Genomic DNA, 21,937 nt, shown 5'->3' with positions numbered 1-21,937 from the left:
GACGCTGAGTGGGCAGACTAAGCCACTGTGATATTTTGCCCAGTGGCTTGTCCAATGGCTGTGGTTGGACAAGAACACATGTATGGGATGCCATGGAACACAGGCTTTCCCTGTAATCATGGGCGTTCACTGACCTCTCTTCAGACCTTTCATTCAACCAGCAGCCCACTGGTGGATAGAACTGGCCACCCAGTGTCCCACAGTGGCCTTTGAACTTGATCAGATCATGGAGGAATGTTAGTCCATTGAGGTCAAAGCATACTATCCATGGTAGTTCGAATGAGAATGCCCCCATAGTCTCAGGCATTTGACCGCCAGGTCCCTAGTTGAGGGTGTCGTTTAAGGGGATATGGCCTTGCTGGATGAAGTACATCCCTGGGATCAGGCTTTGAGAATTTAATGACTCCATCATTTCTACTTGTCCTCTCTGCTTCATGCTTTTTGAAGTTAAGGATGTGAGCCTCATAAAAGTTTCTTTGGCTGAAGTATTTTGTTACAGCAATAGAAAAGGAACTAATACATGGTCATGCATCTGGGAATGAAGAATTTTTGCTTGAAAGATGAGGGAGGCTGATCAGAATACAAACTATGAGGCAGACCATCAAATCTAACGTATGATCTGACCACTTAATAGACCTCAAGAAAGCTGCGTAATGTTTGTGTGACTCAGTTTACCATCTGTAAAAGGATACAAGGACCCATTCCATAGGGTTGTTAAAAGAATTAGGTAAACCAGTATTTATGAGAGTGACTAATATAAACTAAACACCAGCTAGTACAGATTGCTCTCTTCTCCTAAATGCTTGGAACTACAAATACTTCAGATTTATTTTTATTTTTATTTTAGATTTTGGAATATTTGCATATACATAATGAGACATCTTGGGAATAGGATCCAAGTCTAAACACAAATTTTATTTATGTCTCACACACTTTGTACACATAGCCTGAAGGTAATTTGTACAATATTCTTAATGCACCTGCATTTTGACTACAAACCATCACGTGAGCTCAACTGAGGAGTTTTCCATTTGTGGCACCATGTCAATACTCAAATGCTTTCAGATTCTGAATTTTGTGGTTTTGAATGAGGGCTGCTCAAGCTGTGGTTTGTTTGTTGTTTATTTTGTTTAATTTTAGAGAAAACTATGGAGACAAAAATGTTTTCTTCTTGCAAAGTTGATGCAAAACTCTTTTGCACCAAGATTATTATTGTTAGGAAGGCATTATAATGACATAGGATAATTCAGTTAGAAAGAGCTCAGAAGGAGAAGTCAAACCAGCTTCCTCAAGGCTTGCTTATTGCCATGGAGACATAGTAAGCCTCCTGTATCCTTCCAAATGGCATTGGGAAAACATGGGTCTAGGTGATGGCAATGATGAAGATGGCAGCTCCCCACTTGATAACATTCAAACATTGTCTGCTATGAGTAACTTTGGGCAGTATCTTCAGGACCCCGGTCGCTCCTCCTGCCCTCTTCTGCTCATATCCAATGCCAACCAGACAGAGGGATGGAGACGAGAGAGAGAGAGAGAGAGAGAGAGAGAGAGAGAGAGAGAGAGAGGAACAGGTGAAGCAGAGAAGAAAGAAGTTAAATGGAGACTAAAAGGACCAACAACAGGTGCACATGTCTATGAGAATATTTGCATTGTGAATACATTAATTATATTTACATGGATCTAGTACACACATCTTCATAGATATACACACATTTTTAACTATTTTACACACATACACACACATTTTTAACTGTCTTTGGATTCAGCAGGTCCCTCTGTTCAGTGCCCAGTATTTTTCAGGTTCAAGTTGTGCTCGGGAGGGACAACTAGGAAGATAGGATCAAGAAGCTGGAGCAAAGCCAAAGGCCATGTTCTCATTCCAAATAGGAGTGGAGGGTATGTAAGATTTTCCCATCCTGATCTGGAAGCCATGGTAACAAGCTGACTCCTGTCCTGGCATGGCCTAGAAGCCACACGTAGAAGACATATGCTGAGGTGCACGACAGCAGAATCACCATCGATTCCATCAAATCGCAAACAGCATTGAGGAAATATTAGGAACTACACAGAGCTGTCAGCTTAGCATCACAGTGAGGCCCAAATGTCCCTTTAATGTTGTCTCTTCTGGAGCCTATTCTGCCAGCCTCCTCCTGAGCCAGCAGTGATACAGAGTCCCAGCAGTTGCCAAAGGGGACACTTCTGGACTGGCTGATCACCCCCAGCAGGGGACATCTGGAGAGCAGCCTTTGATCTGTCATTCCCTGCACATCTGGCTACCTATAAGGGCTTCAGAACCCCTAGCTTGTGTCTGACTCATGTGCCCAGTGGGGCTCTGGCAACTTCAGGCAGAGAGAGAGAGAGAGAGATTGCTTTCCACAGTAGCATCTGTTCTGGGCAGCCGTTGTCCATTCCTCTCTGAGCTGCACTCCTGGCGGCAGCCATCCTGGTAGGATGGGCTAATCCACAATAGTGCTTGTAACCTGGCAGGTTCAGGCGTCTGTGTGGGTCAGCTACTGTGGCTTGGGACCAAAGAATTCCAGAAGGAAAGAGTTGCCTGTTGGGAGTTTGCCATCTGGCCCTGGGATCAAATGGAAACAATTACATTATTTATGAATTCCACCAGAGCAGACATTGGCACAGTAGGAATCTTTTGCTTTCAGGAGTGTATGCTCAGAGACACTATGTGCCACATGGGGCGATGGTGTGACTGTTGCCTCCAAACAGTCAGGCCAGGGCAAGCCCTAAGGTCACCATGGCCTTTTGCTCTTGAGTTAAAGATGCCCTGGGAAAGCAGGTAAACACATGAACAATTTTGGTCATGTGGAAAAGGACAAAAGAGAAGGAGGAAAGGAGGGAGGGAGAACTTGCCTTGGCTTGGGCTATGCAATCGTAAGCATTGAGTCTGGGAGGGGGTCTCCCTCTGTGACTGTAGAAGAGTTAGGTGAAATGTGGGGTGCAGGTTACATTTGCAGGGGAGGGAGGATGGGAGAAGGGAGAAGAGAAAAAGCAGGAGGTCAGTAACAAAGGGCACATGATGCACGATGAAATGTTGGCACAGTTCAGCTCTGGTTAGAGAAGGGGTTGAAGGTTGAGAGAGGGCAACCCCATTCCTCTGTATCTGGCCTGTGTCATTTTGTCTTCAAGATAAAGCATGTACTAAAGAAAGTGTTAAACAGATGATGTCATGAATTCATAATTCATTATGAATGTGATTATATATTTTAATATGATAATAACTTTCAGGCATCTCTGTGGAACTTTAACCCATCCTCACCTATATGCAGTTACAGTGAAATGAGCATCTTCCAGTTAGAACCATGCCTGGCTTGATCCCAGGGCTGCTACTATGTTGGAGACTGTGTAGACCCCAGGTCTCACAAATAGCCAAATTTGCATCACAGTTTTCACACCATGCAACTGTGTGCCAAGGAGCATCATGTATTCCTAAGAAGCACCACAACCCCTCAGTATCACCATGGAAGCAGGTAGCAGGCTTTCTGTCATACATAGAGCATCTTATCTGCTTCAGCTTTAAAAGTCTAGCTCCCATATATGGAGGATCAAAAGGAAGAAGAGGGAAGAAAAGGGATGATAGAAAAAGAAAAATAAAGAAATAAAAAGACCAGAGAGGAGAAAGAAGAAAAGGAGGAGGTGAAGAAGAAGAAGAGGAAAAGAAAGAGTAAAAAGAGAGAAAAGAGGGAGAAAGAAAAAGGGTAAGAAGCTGGGGGAGGGGGAAGAAGAAAGGAGGAGACAACAGCAGAGGCAGTAACAGCCAGGGCAGAGGGGGAATGGAGGAGTGGGGGAGGCACAAGATGGCTCAGCAGGTAAGGACACTTCCTGCCATGCCTAACAACCTGACCTGGATCCCCAGGACTCATATGGTGAAGCGGAGAACTGTGTCCTCTGACAGCCACATGGGTGTGTAATGTACACATAAACATACACACACTCAGAACACTTTAAAATAAGAAAAAGAGGAAGAGGAGGAGGGAGGAAGGGAGAAGGGAAGCATGAGGTCAGCAACAAACCCATTGAACATAAAACGTGAGCCAGATGGAAGCTTCTCTAGCTTAGATTACTTTGTCCTGTCTCCCTTGCCATGTACAATGACTCGTGCTGTTTTACAAAAGGAGAGAGCCTTATCCAAAGTTTTGCCATGACCAGAGCCTGAGAGAATGCCCATAGACCTCTGGCTTCACTGCCCAGGTACTTGGCATACTATTTTACCTGTCAGTATGCACGTTCCTTGTGTTCAGGGTAGATATTCTGAACTACGGTCTGCAGAGGGAAGCTAGCATGCGTGCACGAGTTGGAGCTGATGCTCCCCATGTAGAGTTTCCTCCACGACTGTGTGGGGTCAAGTCTGTTCTTGAGACCTGTGGCTCGGTGTTCATACAGGACAGAAGCTGGTGGAACAAGAACCTCATGGAACAAAACCAACACTGTCACTCATGTACGTTTGGCATTTGTGATTTCTCTGTGAGTAGAGAGAGTTCACCAGAACAAAGCCGTTCTGTCATAAAGCTTGCTAATTCAAAATGGGAGGGCATTAGTCATTAAGCCCTGGTAAATGACCAGTTCTCAGTCACAGCTGTTTTGTGGCCGTATCTGAATGCAGGACACAGACTTCAAGGCACACAGTAATAAAATCTGCAGCTTCTGGTGACGAGATCCATGTTGCTGCCTGGCCTTCTCATTGACCAATTTATACGAAGATCATTGGCAACTTCCGGTTCCTACATGGACAGTTCAGGGAGCAACCACCGTTTGATTTCAAGGACTGACTCTCTCAACACATGTAAACCTAGGCCGGCACCTACCAGAGTGTGAAAGCAGAGTGGCATTTGTACACGCTGCCTCCAATGCCAGGAATGAAATGATGAGAGAATATACGGGCAATGTGTGAGAATGGGGACAGCAACATGTAAAAAAGGGCTCCCTTCCCATCGTGCATAATTTCATTCCCTTTTTAGAGAAAGCATTCTTTTTCTTTTTATCTGTATGTGTATATGCAGGCTGGTATATGCAGTGTTGCCACAGTACATGTTTGCAAGCCAGAGGACAACCTTGGATGTCAGCCATTACCTTCCATCTTATTTGAGACAGGGTCTTTTGTCTGTCACTGTGTATGTTAGGATAACGGGTCCCCAAGCTTCTCGGAGTTGCCTCTTCAGGCTAACGCTGATACATCTGAAATGTATCTCAGTCTATTTATAATATGTGCTCTCAGGATCCTCAGGATAAAAAATACTCAAATATATCCATAGGTGTACATATAAAATATCCTCTTAAAGTGTATATAGTCTCTTGATGACAAAGGAAAGATGATGGGGAAGTGTTGGGTAGATTAGATGTTGGTTGGAGAAAGTGAAGGTTTAAAAAAAAATGAAATCGGAGCAGATAACATCAGCTTCACCTGGATAATTATGTGAACAGTTGTGTGATCAAAATCTGTATTTGCATTTGAAAGCTTGGACATGGAGGGCCAGGTGCAGGCCACACAAGAGCCATAGGCTCTGTCTGAAGATTACCCACACGGTGAAAACCAGAATGGCAGGTGTTTCTGGAGAAATGAAAATAAGATGTGAATTCATGAGGATCAGATTAACTCTAAAGGCCAGAGGTGGAGAAGCAGCCACAGTGTTGCCCCTTCCAGGTAGACAACACAGTTCTATTCCAGGGTCGAGGACGGTGGCTGTGCTTATGGACAACACAAGAATGAACAGTGTGTCCTCCTGGCTTTAGGACAGCCTGAAAGTAGGCCCTAGCTTTACTAAACATCCCTATGAGGTGTGGGGACTCCAGGTCACCAGACTCCTTCAACGGGGGCTCCTTCAGAGGAAAACCTCCATTGTCTTCTTGGTGTCTTTTGATTCAAGGATGATCCTGGGGCTTCCAGCTTTTTGTTGAGCAGGGAAAGTAATATTCACCACGTTGCAACTAGAGGTTTCCATACCCACCTCAAGTCAGGAGCTTCCAAGCCATCCCTTGGCATGAGGCTGAACCCCAGGTTACTGTTTTCTGGGCCAACACTGTGGTGCTTCGCATGGCTAAGAAGAGACCAGTCTTGCCCCACACCTTCATGTGTGCACTACACAAATACTAGTCTGGGCTGCTGGGATGGGGTTGGGGGTCTGCTTCTGCGTAGGAAGAGAGGGAACAAGCTCCACTGTCTTTTCAGTAATAAATTCCCTTTGCAATTGGCCCACTGAATGACCCACTGGCCTCTCTTTCTAGCCCATAGAGATTTATTTTAGGACAAGTCTCATCTATGCTCCCCCAGGAGACCTTGGACTGATCTACTGTAGATTGTCAGATAATGTCGGAAACACCATGCCAAGAATGTGTTTTAGTCACTAACTCCTGCGATGAAAGACTGGGCTTTTAGATGCTATTTTGTCCAATGATTCTTGAAATGATAGAGATGGCTGTTACTAATCAAGATAATAAGGACTAGGCATTTCTGGGAGTAGCCAGAAGGGAGATGACCCTGTACCAGATGCAAGGGCTGATTTAAGAATAAAAATACTTGGCCAGGTGCAGTGGCACACTCCTGTAATCCCAGCACTCTGAGAGGCAGAGGCAGGCAGATCTCTGTGAATTTAAGGCCAGCCTAATCTACAAAGCGAGTCCAGGGCAGCCAAGTCTCCAGAGAAACTCTGTCCTGAAAAAACAAACAAACAGAAAATATGAATACTTGAGGTCAATGAGGTGGTTGAGTAGGTAAACGATTGTACTGCCAAGCCTGACAACCCAGAAAGAAAAAACAATGCCTGCAGTTATCCTCTGACCTCCACACGCCTACACACACATGCGCATGCTCACACAAAATATGTGAAATGCAAAAAATAAAAAAAGAAAGAAAGAACACAAAACAACCAAGTACTCACAATTGTATTGAAGACCCAGTGAACCACATAGCTAGTGATGAGGCTAAAAAGGAGACGACAGTGTTGGCATTCCTGCTCAGATGCGAGGGGATCCTGGAACTCAGGAGCCCAGAAATCACACAGCTCTGACAAGGATATCTGGGGGAGGATATCCCTGGCTGAGCTGAGTGTAACAGCTCTACTTCATATACACATATACATGTGTGTGTGTGTGTGTGTATGTGTATCTGTGTATATAATACATATATAATAATATGCATATAATATATTATATATTGCATATAATACATGTATGTATATATACACACATGTATACATATATACACACACATGTATACATACACACACACGAATACACACATACACACATACTCCTTTATTGACTTCAACATGGTCAAGTTCTTCCTTTCATTGAGTTAAGGAGCAAACAGTAACAGGGATTTCCACTGTCTACATTAGAACATGATTCTTCTAGACTCTCCCCAATAGAACCTAGACCAGGAAATGACTTCCAAAAAGTTCCAAAAGTTGCCCTGGGGCAACTTTTCTAATGCTGTACAACATTCACTTTTAAATCTCTTTGTGTATACTATGTAATTGATAATTAAAATGTATAAAATTAAACGCTCTGAAACCTCAGCCCTGTCCTCCCATCTCTCAGGGACTCCATTTAGTGACTGAGTCTGTGAAACTGAATTATTTCTCCTAGAATTGAAAGAAAAGAAAGGCAAATGCTAATCTTTTTTAAAGCTTTTTATTTATTTATTTCATGTTTGAGTGCTCTATCTACATGGACACCTGCATGCCAAAAGAAGGCATCATATCCCAGTATAGATGGGTGTGAGCCACCATATGGTTGCTGGGAATTGAACTCAGGACCTCTGGGAAAAGAGAGGGTGCTCTTAACCACTGAGCCATCTCCCCAGCTCACTAATCTTAAAAAACAACAACAACAACAACAAACTCTCTCATAGTGCCTCTGTGGGGAAGCATATCACCAAAACTCTCAAGTGAGATGTCAGCAAAACTAGATAGACACAAGATTCCCTGATTCTAGCTTTGTTTCAAAATGAGCTTGACTTTCTACCAGAGATCAACTGTCCTCAACTTCCAGAGCCCTTCCTCCTCTTGAGCTAGCAGAGGTCTGTGTGTCCCTGACTCTGTCGAACAAGTTTTATCTACACAGCTAATCCAGGGAGAATCATGAGACAAATGTGGGTGTGAAAGAAAAAAAAAAAAGGGTCTGTCTGCTTACACTCACTTTCTCTTAAAAGCTCATAGTCTGGATACAAACTTGATGCCGATTCTGATTCCTTGACATTTTGGCTCCTGAAATTAAGGTTGAATCTTGAAACTCAAAACTGAGCTGTGATTTTTGTCTTTATGAATTCCTCCAAGAACCCTGACAGGAAGAGGGGGCGACATGAAAAGAAGCAATCACCACACCCCACCTCTGATTTGCCAATCACATCCTTCAGTGGCACTGCATGCATTGTCACAGGCTGCTATGTCAGACACACAAAAACAGGTTTGTGTCTTTCCACAGTATTTATTGAATGAAAAGTTCACCAGCTACATCAGCTTCTCGAGCTTGACTCTCAAAATACTCCTGGTTTTTCATTGGGTATTTGTGGCCACTATCGTCCCCAGTTCTTTGATTATAGTCTTAATTACTAATGTTAACTCTCAGATTACACGTTACCCATTTCACAGTGAGGGATGTTGGTTTAGGAGGTGACCAAGGCAAGGTTAGGGAAGCTACCTATCAAAGAGGCCTTGATAGAATGGAGACTAGATAGCTGATACAGAGTGCATGGAGGTGCTTGGATAAGATGGTAACAAAATAAGCCCAAGGCTCAGAGCTGCCTTGCTGTGATTCCAAAGTGAAACTCAAAGAAGTTCATCAAAGATCGCTTCCATATGTCTATCCTGGGTGGGTTGATGGCAGTTTGGTGGGTGCTGCAACATCCCACCGTTAGGTGCTACCCTTTTTATACGTCCCTTGGGAGGGGTTGCATCATCCACTAGTCTAGTGTGTTTGATGAGAGTTCACAGGCTTGTTTTTCCTCCTGTAGGTTTGGGACACCCATGTGCTCCTGTGTTAAGCTCATTGGTGGTGCTAATGTTTTGTATATATAAGTTATTTATCAGTCTGTACATAATGGGTTATTCTGAGCAAACAGTGGCTGTTTACTTTCAAATATAATACTCAGAATCATTCCATCTTAGCATTTCCACTCAAAATGGAACTAACTATTGGGTCTCCTAAAGCAAGACCTGAAAACTATTCTTCTATATAATAGATACTAACTGAAGAAGACAGTCTAAGCTTTGTGCATATTACACCATCTTAAATTTTATGCTTATTTTTCCTGTGCTATAATGATAAATCTATGTGGGATTTGGGGTTGGGGAACATTCTAATATCTGTGATTTCCAGGGATGATCTGAGAAGCTGGCTTGAGGAAAGCTCAGACTTCAATGAAAACATTTGATATTTCTGTAGGTATCACTTCATTATTCAGCTCCTCTAAACTACCATGTTCACATCCACTGAATGGGTCACAATTACATCCCAATCTTTGTGAGGATAGACACGACACATTCAGTACCAGAATCAGCAAGCAATGTAGGAAGGAATTCCCTTTCTTTCTGTGTTTTCTCAGTCTCCTGGAAACACTAACCCCCTGCATCATCCCTGTAAGACTCAGGAAGTAACTGTTACTGCCACTGAAGTCCTAAGTAAAACGGAAAGCAACTTTATTTACTGCAGAAAGAACACTTTTAACCTGCTAAGGTCCCAGCCCAGACCCGGAGCTGGAACTGTGGAATTGAGGAGACAGAGCAGGCTCCTTTTAAAGAAAAAAAACAAAAAACAAAAACAAAAACAAAAACAAAAAACAAACTATGAATCTATGAATCAGATCCTTGAGTACTGGTCTGGTCAGGATGTGCGCCCGCTGTCTGTGATGGCAGGGCGCATGGGAAAGGATGTGGACCAGCTCAAGGCTATATCTTCTATCTTAACTTTATGAGTCAGCACAGGCTTTTCCTGTAACTGGAAAGAATCTAAGGTAGGGGGTTCCCAGAATGGGGCAGCATGAGGATGATCTGGGCTCCTCAGACAGAGAGAAAGTAGTCACTCCACAGGGATAACCACGTGTCCTTCTCCATGTTTCAGAAACTCACAGACCTCCTGTTCATGGTGCCCTGCTGATCACTTAGTAACCCACACTCTTACAAATACTGTTCCCATCATGCCACTCATCTGCTTGACTCCCAAAGACATTAAGACCCAGTTCCAACGTCACTTCTTTAGACATCCCTCCTCAGTTAGTTACTGCATCTGTTAATTTTCTCATGGCTACTGACAAAAGAAATTTTAGAAAGGAAGAGCTTGTTTGGCTTATAGCTTGGGGGTGCAGTCCATCATGGAGGTAAAATCATGACTGCAGGAGTGTGAGGCAGTTGGTCACATTTTTACACGCACAGTCAGGAAGCAAAAAGATGAAGCCTCGCACTCAGCTCTTTCACCTTTTTATTTAGCCCAGGATCGCAGTCTGAGGAACTGTGCTGCCCAAATTTACGCTTGTAGTCTTTCAGCCTTCTCTGAGATGAGAGCATTCCATCCTGTATGAGAGCTCCTTTCGCAGGGAGATAAACAACAACAAAAATAGCTTCAAGAACTCCCTGAAACTGACCAGATTCATTAGGCCCCTCCTGGCCAGACAAAGCAGAGCCCAGCTGCCTACAAGACTCTCAGACTAACTGAGCTGCCAAGAAGAATAAGTTGAGCCGCCCTCAAGAGTTTTAGGCCAACTGAGGCACCTGGAAAAGGCACTCTCCATCCTGTTGAGCTTTCAGGCTTTGCAGTGTGCTCCAGGTTTCTAGCTGTCACCCATGCTGGGGTGGGCCTTGGGGGTGAAGTTCTCTTTGAGTCATTTCTGCTCTTGTAAGTAACCCCTCCCCCATGTTCCTGTTAAATAACCTCAATGAAACTCGCTGGTTCACCAGATTGGGCTTTGGTGGTGTCCATACTCTGGTCCTTCATGGGTTCTCTATCTGGGGTGAGAACACAGACGGGTGCATTTTATCTCTCCAGGAGAAGTTCTGTCTCACATCAGTTGTCTTCCCACCTCATTTGGCTCAGTCAGCCAAAGGCTGAAATTCCCTCCGAGTTGTAACCAGGGCTTTATCTCTAGAAGGAGACTCTAGATCCTGTTAGGTGACATTTAGTGTTAACCACCACAGTTGTACATAAGCAGTTTTCATATCCCCCCCCCAGAACTAGACTCCTCCTCTCCCAGACTCTTCCTGCTCTCGACCTCAATCCCACATCTTCTCTACCTTGATGAGCTGTAGGCAGCCAAATGTGTGACTTGGCCCTACGGCCCTGTGGGAATCATGGCATTTTAAGATGGTTTTAATATTTGTTGCTGTGGCACTGGGACAAGTATATCTTAAATCTTAAAAACAAATCATTCAGTTTTTAGAAAAATTAATTTCCTGGTAATGTATACCATAAGCATAGTAACAGATGTCCCATGGGTACAGTAACAGAATACTCATTAACTATATATAAATTTAATTATCTTTAATTTGCATTCAAATCCAATAACTTATTCCTGCACCATCCTTGGCTATTCCTAAGGTCCAGCCTCCACTTCAGACATAGCAAGGGACTGGAGACCCAGGCTGAGATGTGGACATCTGTTTAATGCATGTTTTCAAGATTTCCTTTCTGAAGGATAATTTCTATATATTCTTTAAATGTTATGTGTATGAGTGTTTCACCCGCAAGTGTGTCTGTGCATTATGTGCATGTCCAGTATCTGCAAAAGTCTGGTCCCTGGAAATGGAGTTGCGAACCACCGTGTGGGCGCTGGGAACTGAACCCAGCTCCTCTGCAAGAACAGCAAGTACACTTAAAAATCGAGCCATCCGATGGGCATGGGCATGGTGGTACGCACCTTTAACCTTAGCACTCGGGAGGCAGAAGTAGGTGGATCTCTGTGGGTTAGAGGTCAGCCTGGTCTACAAAGAAAGTCCAGGACAGAGAGGGCTCTGTTACAGAAAAGCCCTGCCTCAGAAAAACCAAACCAAACCAACCAACAACAAACAAACAAACAAAAAACTGAGTTATCTCTCCAGCCACTCTCAGTGATGGTTTAAAAAGTGATGTTGAACTTAAGTAATGAAAATGAGAAAATTATGTACATTTTAAAGTATTGGCAGAATAAAAATAGCCTTGTCCACACAGATAAAATGTTCTAGAAATTGTTGTTAAATTTTCGGGGATTTCATACATGATTACTATATTTACATCATTTCTATCCTTCCACCCCCTCTCATAATTCCTTCTGTCTCCATCTCTTCCCTTCCTTTTCAAATTCTTAACCTCTTCTTTAATTATTGTTTTACACACACACACATTCACATACACTAACACATACTCACGCACTCATTCACTCATCTACACACTCATACACCCAAATTTACCCTGTTGTGTCCATTTTTTAGTAAAACTTGTGTGTGTGTGTGTGTGTGTGTGTGTGTGTGTGTGTTTAGGGGGTGATCATATGGGCTTGGATAACCTATCAGGAAGCTCATCCTTGGAGAAGACTCTCATCTTCTCCCATATTCATCTAGGGATGGGATCTTGTGATATTTTTCCTCATTCAATCCTTATATAACAAAGTAAATGGCAATCTAAAGTGCCCAGTATTTTTTCTTTTTTTTTTGTCCTCTTTTTACTTTTTTAAATTTTATTAATTACAGTTTATTCACTTTGTATCCCAGCTGTAGCCCCTTTTCCCATCCCCTCCCAATCCCACCCTCTCTCCCTCATCTCCTCCCATGCCTCTTCCCCAGTCCACTGATAGGGGAGGTTTTCCTCCCCTTCCATCTGACCATAGTCTAACAGGTCTCATCAGGACTGGCTTCTTTGTCTTCCTCTGTGGCCTGGCAAGGCTGCTCCCCCCTCAGGTGGAGGTGATCTAAAAGCCAGTCCATGAGTTCATGTCAGAGATGATCCCTGGTCCTATTATTGGGGAACCCTCTTGGATACTGAGCTGCCTTGGGCTACTTCTGTGCTCTACCTGATCGTGTACTTATTCTGAGAGCCACTAGTATCTTAAATGATCTCAGTGACCATAAAGTAAGCATGCACATTGCATTTAAAACATGTAGTGAATGTTGCCACTGGGGAAACAGTGGCTTAACCAGAGCAGCTGAGCTAATAAAACATTACTATGTTTTATTGCCACTAATAAAACAAAGTATGTAGTGAGGACTACATACTCTGGTAAAATGAACACCTTTCATTACAAGAACCCCTAGATCAACTGCCATTCAGCCTGAAAGGATGGCTCTGGTGTGTCTTCACGGAGGAAAGAGTTCAATTCCAAACAGAGACTTGCCCCAAATCCCATCAGTAAGTCATGGAGAGCTTTGAGCGCAGCTGTGTCCTCCCTCTGTCTCTCTGCTACACTAGCTGGCCTTCCCACTCAAATCCATGAACTTGAACTGGGCAGAGAAGTTATTTGTAGTGAATGAAAGCTAACACGCCCCTTGTACTATCTCCAGATTCCTCCTGGTAAAGAACACAAAGGCTCTATCGTCTCTTGTGAGCTTCTGATCTGAGATGGAAGACCGGAAGTTGCCTCTCTCCTTCCTATAAGCAAACCTTCCAGTCAGAGTCTTAGTGGAGCCACACAATTGTTTAGACCACCACAGAACCTAAGAACATGACAAGAAAGTAGTCTTACATATACCTACTTCAAAGATGCCCAGTCTATCTGTGTGTGTGTGCGCACATGTGTGCACACATGTACACACACGTGCATGACCTTGAGCATTCATGGGCATTTGTGTGTGTGTGTGTGTGTGTGTGTGTGTGAGAGAGAGAGAGGGAGAGAGAGAGAGAGAGAGAGAGAGAGAGAGAGCACACCCCCACCAACCACTGCTTCCTGCATGGCTGAAATCAGAATCAAGAAGACTGAAATGCATGGGAAGACTTGGTAGGAAATAATTGCTCCCTAGAACTTGTTTGGCAATGGAACCTGTTTCTGCATCCTTCTCCTTAGTGAGTTTAGCACATCATTGATGAAGTCAGGGCAGGAACCACAAGGGAGCACTGCTTGCTTTTCCATGATGCACCACGTCTGACCAGAAAACTTCCTCACAGCCAGGGAAGTATAGCAGAAGCGGGGAGGAGTGCTTCTTGCTACCTTGTTGCCATGGCTTGTTCAGCCTGATTTCTTATAGAACCCAGGATGATCATCCCAGGGATGGAACCATCCTGAATGGCCTGGGCCCTCCAGAATTAATCACTAATTTAAAAAATGTCTGACAGCTGTATCTTAGGAAGCCATTTTTTTTTCAATTGAGTCTCCCTCCTCTCCTGTGACTATAGCTTGTGTCATGTTGAACTAGCCAGCACACTCATGCTTAGCTTGACTTCCTACAGAGCCCAAGACTACTTGCCTAGGGAACAGTACCATCCACAGTGGGCTAGATCTTTCTTCATCAGTTAACAATCAAGGCAGACCCATAGTCATGCTCACAAGCCTGTTTGGAAGGGAGCAAGCACTCTTTTGGAACTCCCTTTTCAGGTGACTCAAAGCTGAGTCAATTAAATATTTAACGCTTATTATTCCATCCATATTCAACATTTTTAATACTAATAAGGTTTCCAAGATCTCCTTTTTGAGATTCTCAGACTGAAGCTTATGAGCTTAAACTAGGTAAGACAGACAACAGATCCTAGATCTGCTATTACACACACACACACACACACACACACACACACACACACAAGCAGATAAAGACAGACAGACAGAGAACTTAAAAGAAAAATGTGGAAATGGACATCTTATGGAATGACCCTTGTGAGTGAGCATAGATCTTATTTGGCTAAGTTATAAAATTTGTCAATGGGTCAGTGATACATGTGTAAAGGGCTATTTCTTCCCCCTTCCAACACCACTGTAAATAGATTCCCTCAGGAAGGCATCATTTTGCAGACACTCTAGTGGATGCAGGGCTTATTGCATTGATAGTCCTTTAGTCTGTGATTAATACACGGAGCTACACATGTAAAGGAAATCATCCCATTAACACCATGCTTCATGACCTTGCTCAAAGGGATTAAGTCCTCTTTCATTGAAGAAAAAAGTTGTTGGGTTCTGAAACACTGGCCTGGTTCCTAAATACTCTTTATTATCTAGCTCTTCAGAAGAGAAGTGTTCCCTCTGATTCAGGAACCATCAGGGTACTTCTGATGTGTAGCCTGCCCTCCCATACTGGCTCATGAGGAGACCCGTGAGGGTTGGTAAGTAGTAGGGAAACACAAAAGAACTTTTATGTGTGATACTAGGTAGCTGAGCTCTACAAACACCTGTCCAGCTCCCAAATCTTGTAACCGTGAAGCATGTGTGTCTATCCAGGGTTTACCACTTCCTGGCCTGAATCCCACCTCTATGAGAACCAAAAGATGCTTTGGTACAGTCCTCCCTCTCATCTCCTTTATTTGACGGGCATTGAATAAGTATGATTTCAGCTTTCCACCGGTCCTCAGCCCTCCTCCTGGGTCTGGGAGCAACTCTGTGAGCAGTCAGACTCACTAGGCAATCTGCAACCTTTGCACTCTATGCTGCTCTGGGAATGGAAATAGCAGAGCCCATCAGCCAAATATCTTTAGAGCCAGAAGGTTCATATCACAAAGAGTTTTCCAAGTCCCGATTGCATTTAGACTGAGGCACATTAGCAAACTGGATTTCGAGGTCTGACTCAAGAATTTTGATGATCTACTACAGCTTGTCATAAAGAGCCTTTTAGCCTTTACTATAATTTAGGGCAAGAACCTCTGAATTGGAGCCTTAAGTCCAAAATCACTGTGCAGAGGAAGTGCCCTTCAATCATTTCAGAAAATGTCTTGATTGCTAGAAATACCATCTTACTCATTCCATGTGTTTCTTCATCTCAGTTTGCTTGGCGCCATAAGCCTACCTAATTATACCACGGGGCATCTGTAGATATATTTCTAACATGGAAAAAAATGTCAATAAATCTAAGCAGTCGGCTGGAGATACCATCATAGCTTCAGGATTCTTTTTTCCAATCTTAAAAAACAAGTTAATAATATTTAAACTGTTTAAATGACCCTTTTCCTGTTTCCAAGCAGAGATTCAGAAATTTATTTGTACATAATACTCAAGTCCTGTGGAATCATGCCTGCCCTAGCCTGGCATCTTGAAGCTCTCAGCTCAGATGGAAACTGATACCTTTAAGGTCATAAAAAGCTCTGCCAGGAGAGACCAGCACCAGCATATCCAGGATCCCTAATGACATCCTTCCAGAAGGTAAGGCATTGGTCAAGGCAGGCATCGGAAGTGTGTGGCAGGGGAGAGCCTGGGTCAGAGTTGCAAGAGCCTCCTGGTGAATGTTCTTTACATTTCTCACATGCTTTTGGCTTTGTGGAAACACATCCCTCCTCTTTACATGCACATCTGTTTCCCATGCTAGAGCATAAACAGATTTGAAGAGTGTGCAGCAGCCCATGTCTGTTTTTCTATGCAGAGAGGAATTGAGTAATACTGCAGTCACATGAACCAATGGTGCTGAAGAGTGTAACCTAGTCTGTGGCAAAAAGTACCCACACTGGTGCTTCCTATGAGCATAAAAGAAAGGATGTATAAAATGAGCGTTTTTCCTTGATGTGAGGCACTCAGAGTAATGCTGACATGTTGTCACATTTAGCCAGGAACAAAGACACAGCAGGGAATGCAGTAGAACGATAGTGCTAAAATCAAGTTCTTTATTTAGTTTCTATTCTCTCTCACACACACCTGATGCACACATAGGTGCGCACATATGTGAGAGTTGTATGTGCTATGATGTGAACAGATGGCTGAGGAGGGAAATGGTTAGCTTGAGCCAAGAAGATTCCGACAGATTGTGGGGTCTACATGGAAACTCTTCAGAGTGGGTGAGTGTTGTGTGACTTGTCACTCCAGACAGGACATTGATGATAGGCTCAAGAAATAACTCCACCCAGCCCTATCTTATTGAAACAGATAGTTTATTATGGTTACCTATAAATGTGTAGAACAGGGGTTACTAACAAAAACATGGTTGATTCAAAGGCAACTACATCACCAAAAGCCCATCCCAGCATGGAAGATAAATAACTATGAAAGCTCTGTCAGTGAGATCCCTACACAATTTGTATTTATCTTGGTTGATCTGGCCCAGAGGCAGAAAGTGAGTGGGTGGAATCTACACTCTTTGAAAATAGTTATTGCTTATGTAACCTTGAGGAGGGGCCTTGTGAATCTTGTAATTTTCAGGGGCCTCCTGAGCCTTGCTGTTGTGTTTACTTTCTGATTCTCATGACATTTTGTCCTCCCTTCAGGAGAGAAGATTTTTTTTTTCTGGGAGAAAATTGCTTCAGGGCAGTGACGTGTGTGATCTGGCTGGATAGAGACAACTCTTGGACCGCAGACTTTCTAAAAGGCGGGATAAGTAGAGATATCTGAATGGTGCTCTTCAGTTAACAGATGGAGCTTGACCTGGAAGGGCTGGTGGGAAGATAGGGGAGATACTCATATAGGACCATAAGAGAACTGTAGATGGAGATTCATGTATTCTGGGAAAACCCTGCAATTGCTACAGATATTCATTACCAAGATGTCATGCAGCTGTAGGCTGTGTCTTGTTCTTCTTGGCCACAAAAATCCTTAGAAGAGAACGTGATTAGGGGTCAAAGGAACCATGAGTATGCAGCTGGGCTACCTCTAAGAACACAAAGAAGGTCTCTTTTCAATATACCAGTTTGTGTGCAGGGCTCATGTAATGTGCATTTATGTATATGTGTATTTATGTGGTATGTGTTTCTGTGTATAGTGCTTTTGTGTATAGGGTGCATGTATGGTATGCATGGGTGGTATTTGTATGGTGTATGTCCATATATGTATCTGTGCACATGTATAAAAAGGCCGCAGGAGGATCTGGGGTAGCCTTCTCTATTACTTTCTGCAACATTCCTTTGAAATAGGGTTTCTTGCTGAACCTAGAAGTAGCTGGCAGACAGCATTCCTCCTGTCTCCATGGCCCCACAGCACTGGGATTATAGGTATATGTGGCTATGCTCAGCTTTTACATGGGGATTTAGATCAAAGTCCTCGTGCTTGCACAGAAAGAGTTCTTACCTACGGAGCCATCTCTCCAGCCCAAAAGAGGGCAACTCTTAATGGTGTTGGAACTCCAGCAGCAAAGAGGTGGTCACTTCTTGTTTCTGGTAGGTGATTTTGACTCCGTCTGGCAGTCTCTCACTGAAGTGTTTCTTTCTAAGCTTTTTCTCATATAGTACTGTGACTTTTGGAATCCAAGAAGGGTTGTAGAGACATGATAGGTATAGAGGAGTGTTGGCCCTTGCCTAGATGTTAACAGAGTGGTGGTGGGTCTTCCTGCCTCCGTTTGTTTATTGTATGATTTGGGAAAATGCTCATTAGATCTCTGTGCATTTAAGCCAGCTCAAGGCACTGAGAGCTGGGTGTCCTGTTGACTTCTGATGTGAAAGTTTGCAATGTTAGAATCTCCATAATAGCCTCTCTCACCCCCCAGCATCTTGCATTTACTCCAGAAAGGAAACGTGATGAAAAGTAGAGCAAACACAGCTCAGTATCCCACTTGCTATATACGCCTCAAATAACAAGGATAGAGGAGAGGCTCTTGATGGCATGTACTACTTCCATGCCTTCATGATGATAATGTGACCATGACTGTGTGGATAAAACACATCAGGGAACTAGTTTTGCATATAGACTAAAATATTCTTAATGACAATTCTCTCTTCCAGTGGGGATCAATGTGAACTGTGATGCATTACACAAATTTCTTATCTGTGGAATAGGCCCATGCCTGAGAGTTTCTAGCTATTTGCCAGTCTCTGCCAAACTCAAGAACATATCTTCAGTGCCTCTACCAGTAAAATAAGACCTCAGCCATTCCCTGTAACCCTGTGTTTGACCTTGTGATTTCATTGACCTGTGTTTGACTGTAACTTAAAATACAAGGCACTGAGGCTAGAGAGATGCTCAGTGATTAAGCGCACCTATTGCTCTTCCAGATGATCCATGTTACGGGCCTTACAACCTCCTGTTATTCCAGATCCAGGGATCTGATTCCTGACTTTTGTAGGTACCTGAACTCATGTGCATAAACCCCCCCACACACAATACAAGTAATAAAAAACAATAAAGATAAATATTAAAGTAATACAGGGTACTGAGGAAATTCATACTTATATTACTTTCATTATATTATACAGTCATAATTGCTCTATTAGTTTTTGTTGTTGGTCTCCTACTGGGCCACTTCATTAGCTAAATTGTATCATAGGTAAACAGGGATGCAGTAAACAGTACACGTGAGGTTCAGCCCTAGCTGAAAGTTTAGACTTCTAATGGGTGTTGATGTATGTCTCAGTTATTAAGGGACACTTTGCCACGGGGCACCACTCACCCCAGTGAGAAGATCAGGAAGACTCAAGGACATTTGGAGATCATCTTTCCTCGCCTCTGTAACTGTCCATGGTCTGGGTACCTGTGAAGTAAAACAAGATGAACAGACTTTAAGAACTTCAGTGACTACTGAAAGCACAAAATTAATAGCACAAAAAGGTCTAATTAAGAACTTACATATTGCTCTTCTCAAATTAAAATTTTAAACAGATGGAATTAAAATTTAATAAAAGACTATTTCTTGTATAGGGAGTTGTAGAGTCTCTTCTAAAGAGTTCTGTTTGATATAACAAAAGTAAAGAAACAAAATTGATGTGTGCCAATAGAATAGGATGTTTAAAGGTCCTGGGGTAGGAAGCTACAGGATAGCTGATGCTCAGAGAATAAGTGTGACCATATGAGCATGTGCATAAGGGTAGGGGTAGTGACAGGAATAAGCCTGAGAATACCCAAATCATAGCGGTGGGCATGACTTAGGTTTCTTTTCCCGTATCAAAGATATCAGATCATAGTCTCTGCAGAAACCACTCAACCAGGCCATCAAGGGACACACATCATGTCAAGCCATGGATGTTTCTCAGTGGATGGATAGATGGGGGATGGATGAATGGGTAGATGGGTGGGTGGATGGATTGATGTGTAGATGGATGGATGAGTTCTGGGAAATAGATAGTGTTCTGTGGAAACAAACTTTTGAATTTCACATGTCAAAAAATATTCTTCTTTTGATCTTTTTTAACTATGGGAAATTATAAGGAATCATGCTTAGCTCAGAGGCTGTCTTTGCCAATTACTCCAATGTGCTAAACACATAGCTAGGGGAGATTGTGGTAGAAAAAAAATCTCAATACTAGCCTCTAATGGACCATTGCCTGAGCTCTGATCTAATCAAGAATTAGTCTATTAAGGAAAGAATTAACCCTGAGTGATTGCATATAAAATGGATTGGCATATAGAATCCTTAAAAATTTGAAGGCTCATTTGGAGCCACCGCTCCAGCCAACCTAAGTCTAGCAATAAGTGAACAGAAAACACTAGACCCCTGCTAGTCAAATTATCCACACCCAAACTGTGTCAAGCCATACCCCACCCAAAACAGAGTTTAGACACTCATACCCAAGTTTGCTTTAGCAAAGAGTATATAGAACATGGAAATGAGCCCATGTGCTGTTTTTTGTTAAGAAAAAGCCAACTTTAAGCAAGAATAGTAAAGATGAGATCTGGATGACATGGAAGATTGTTACTAAAATAAAGGGAGGAAGCTGTCTTGTGTTGGGGTTTATGCATATTGTTGTCTGACTCAATCACAGTGTCTATTGTTCTAGGCTGATGCCTGATCTTTTGAAGTCATAAATTAAATTGCTTCACTTTCACTTCTTAGAGTCTTCAGTGTTCTTACTATGAAGAGAGGATTATTGTTTCTCAATGGATGGATGGATGGCTGCCTGGCTGGCTGGCTGGCTGGCTGGCTGGCTGGATGGATGGATCAATGGATAGATGGGTGAATGCATGCCCACATGGGTAGATAAGTAGTTGTGTGGATGGATGGGTAGATGGATGGATGAGTAGGTGGGTGGACAGTGGATGATAGGTGGATGGCTGGATATATGTGCAGATGGATACATGGGGATGGGTAGGTGGGTGTGCAGATGGATGGATGGGTTGATGGATGGATTTACAGATGAATGAGTTTCGAGACAGGGGCTTCTTCTGAGTACTGGGGTTTTATTATATGTATCCACCTAGGAATGAATGTTCTTGTGCTTGCTTGTGTGTATCTCTTCCAGATGTTCTAGTGCAAAGTTGCAAATTGCATAGCTAATTAGGAACATTTGGGGACTTGAGAAAGCAGAGACTAACCTGGGTGTCATTAAGTAGATTGGTGATATGTAAGAGGATCCAAAAGCAAAACTGAACTTGAGCTTTGGATGTGAGCTGGGAGAGATGCTCTTGAAATCTGGCACCCCAAACACACACACACACACACACACACACACAGAGAGAGAGAGAGAGAGAGAGAGAGAGAGAGAGAGAGAGAGAGACAGTCCATCCAGCAAGCCAGCATATGCAAGAGTTAAAATTTTATACTTCCAGTGAGAATCTTGTCATGGGTAAATAAGCCTAATGGTTCCAACAAAAAGGAAAGAAAAGAAACCATTACTCTTAGCCTCTCGTTTCTCCCACCAAGGGGAAAATAAGAGCCTTGATACATAAAAGCACTTATCAAAGGGCAACATATTACTTCTTCACCAGCTGGGATCCAAGAGATGGGGTGACAAATTCCTGTGGGAAATTTTTAAAATAAGAAATCCATCATTTGTGAGCCGAGTTCAGAGTCTCCCTGTCTACCCAGGCTCCGAAGGCAGAGCCTCAAGAAAGTGCTGGAGAAAGAGCTGAGGTTTTCCCTGAACTAGAGCCACCAGGAAGTTCCTCTCTAAAATATGCTAATTGTCCCTTAGCATTTGTAAACAAGAGGTTTCCTTCCACACTGCAGCTTACTAGACTTCCCTAATTCTCCTTGAA

This window comes from Meriones unguiculatus, chromosome 1 (assembly GCF_030254825.1).
Source record: "Meriones unguiculatus strain TT.TT164.6M chromosome 1, Bangor_MerUng_6.1, whole genome shotgun sequence".
NCBI lineage: Eukaryota > Metazoa > Chordata > Mammalia > Rodentia > Muridae > Meriones > Meriones unguiculatus.
Note: the sequence above shows the minus strand (reverse complement) of the source record.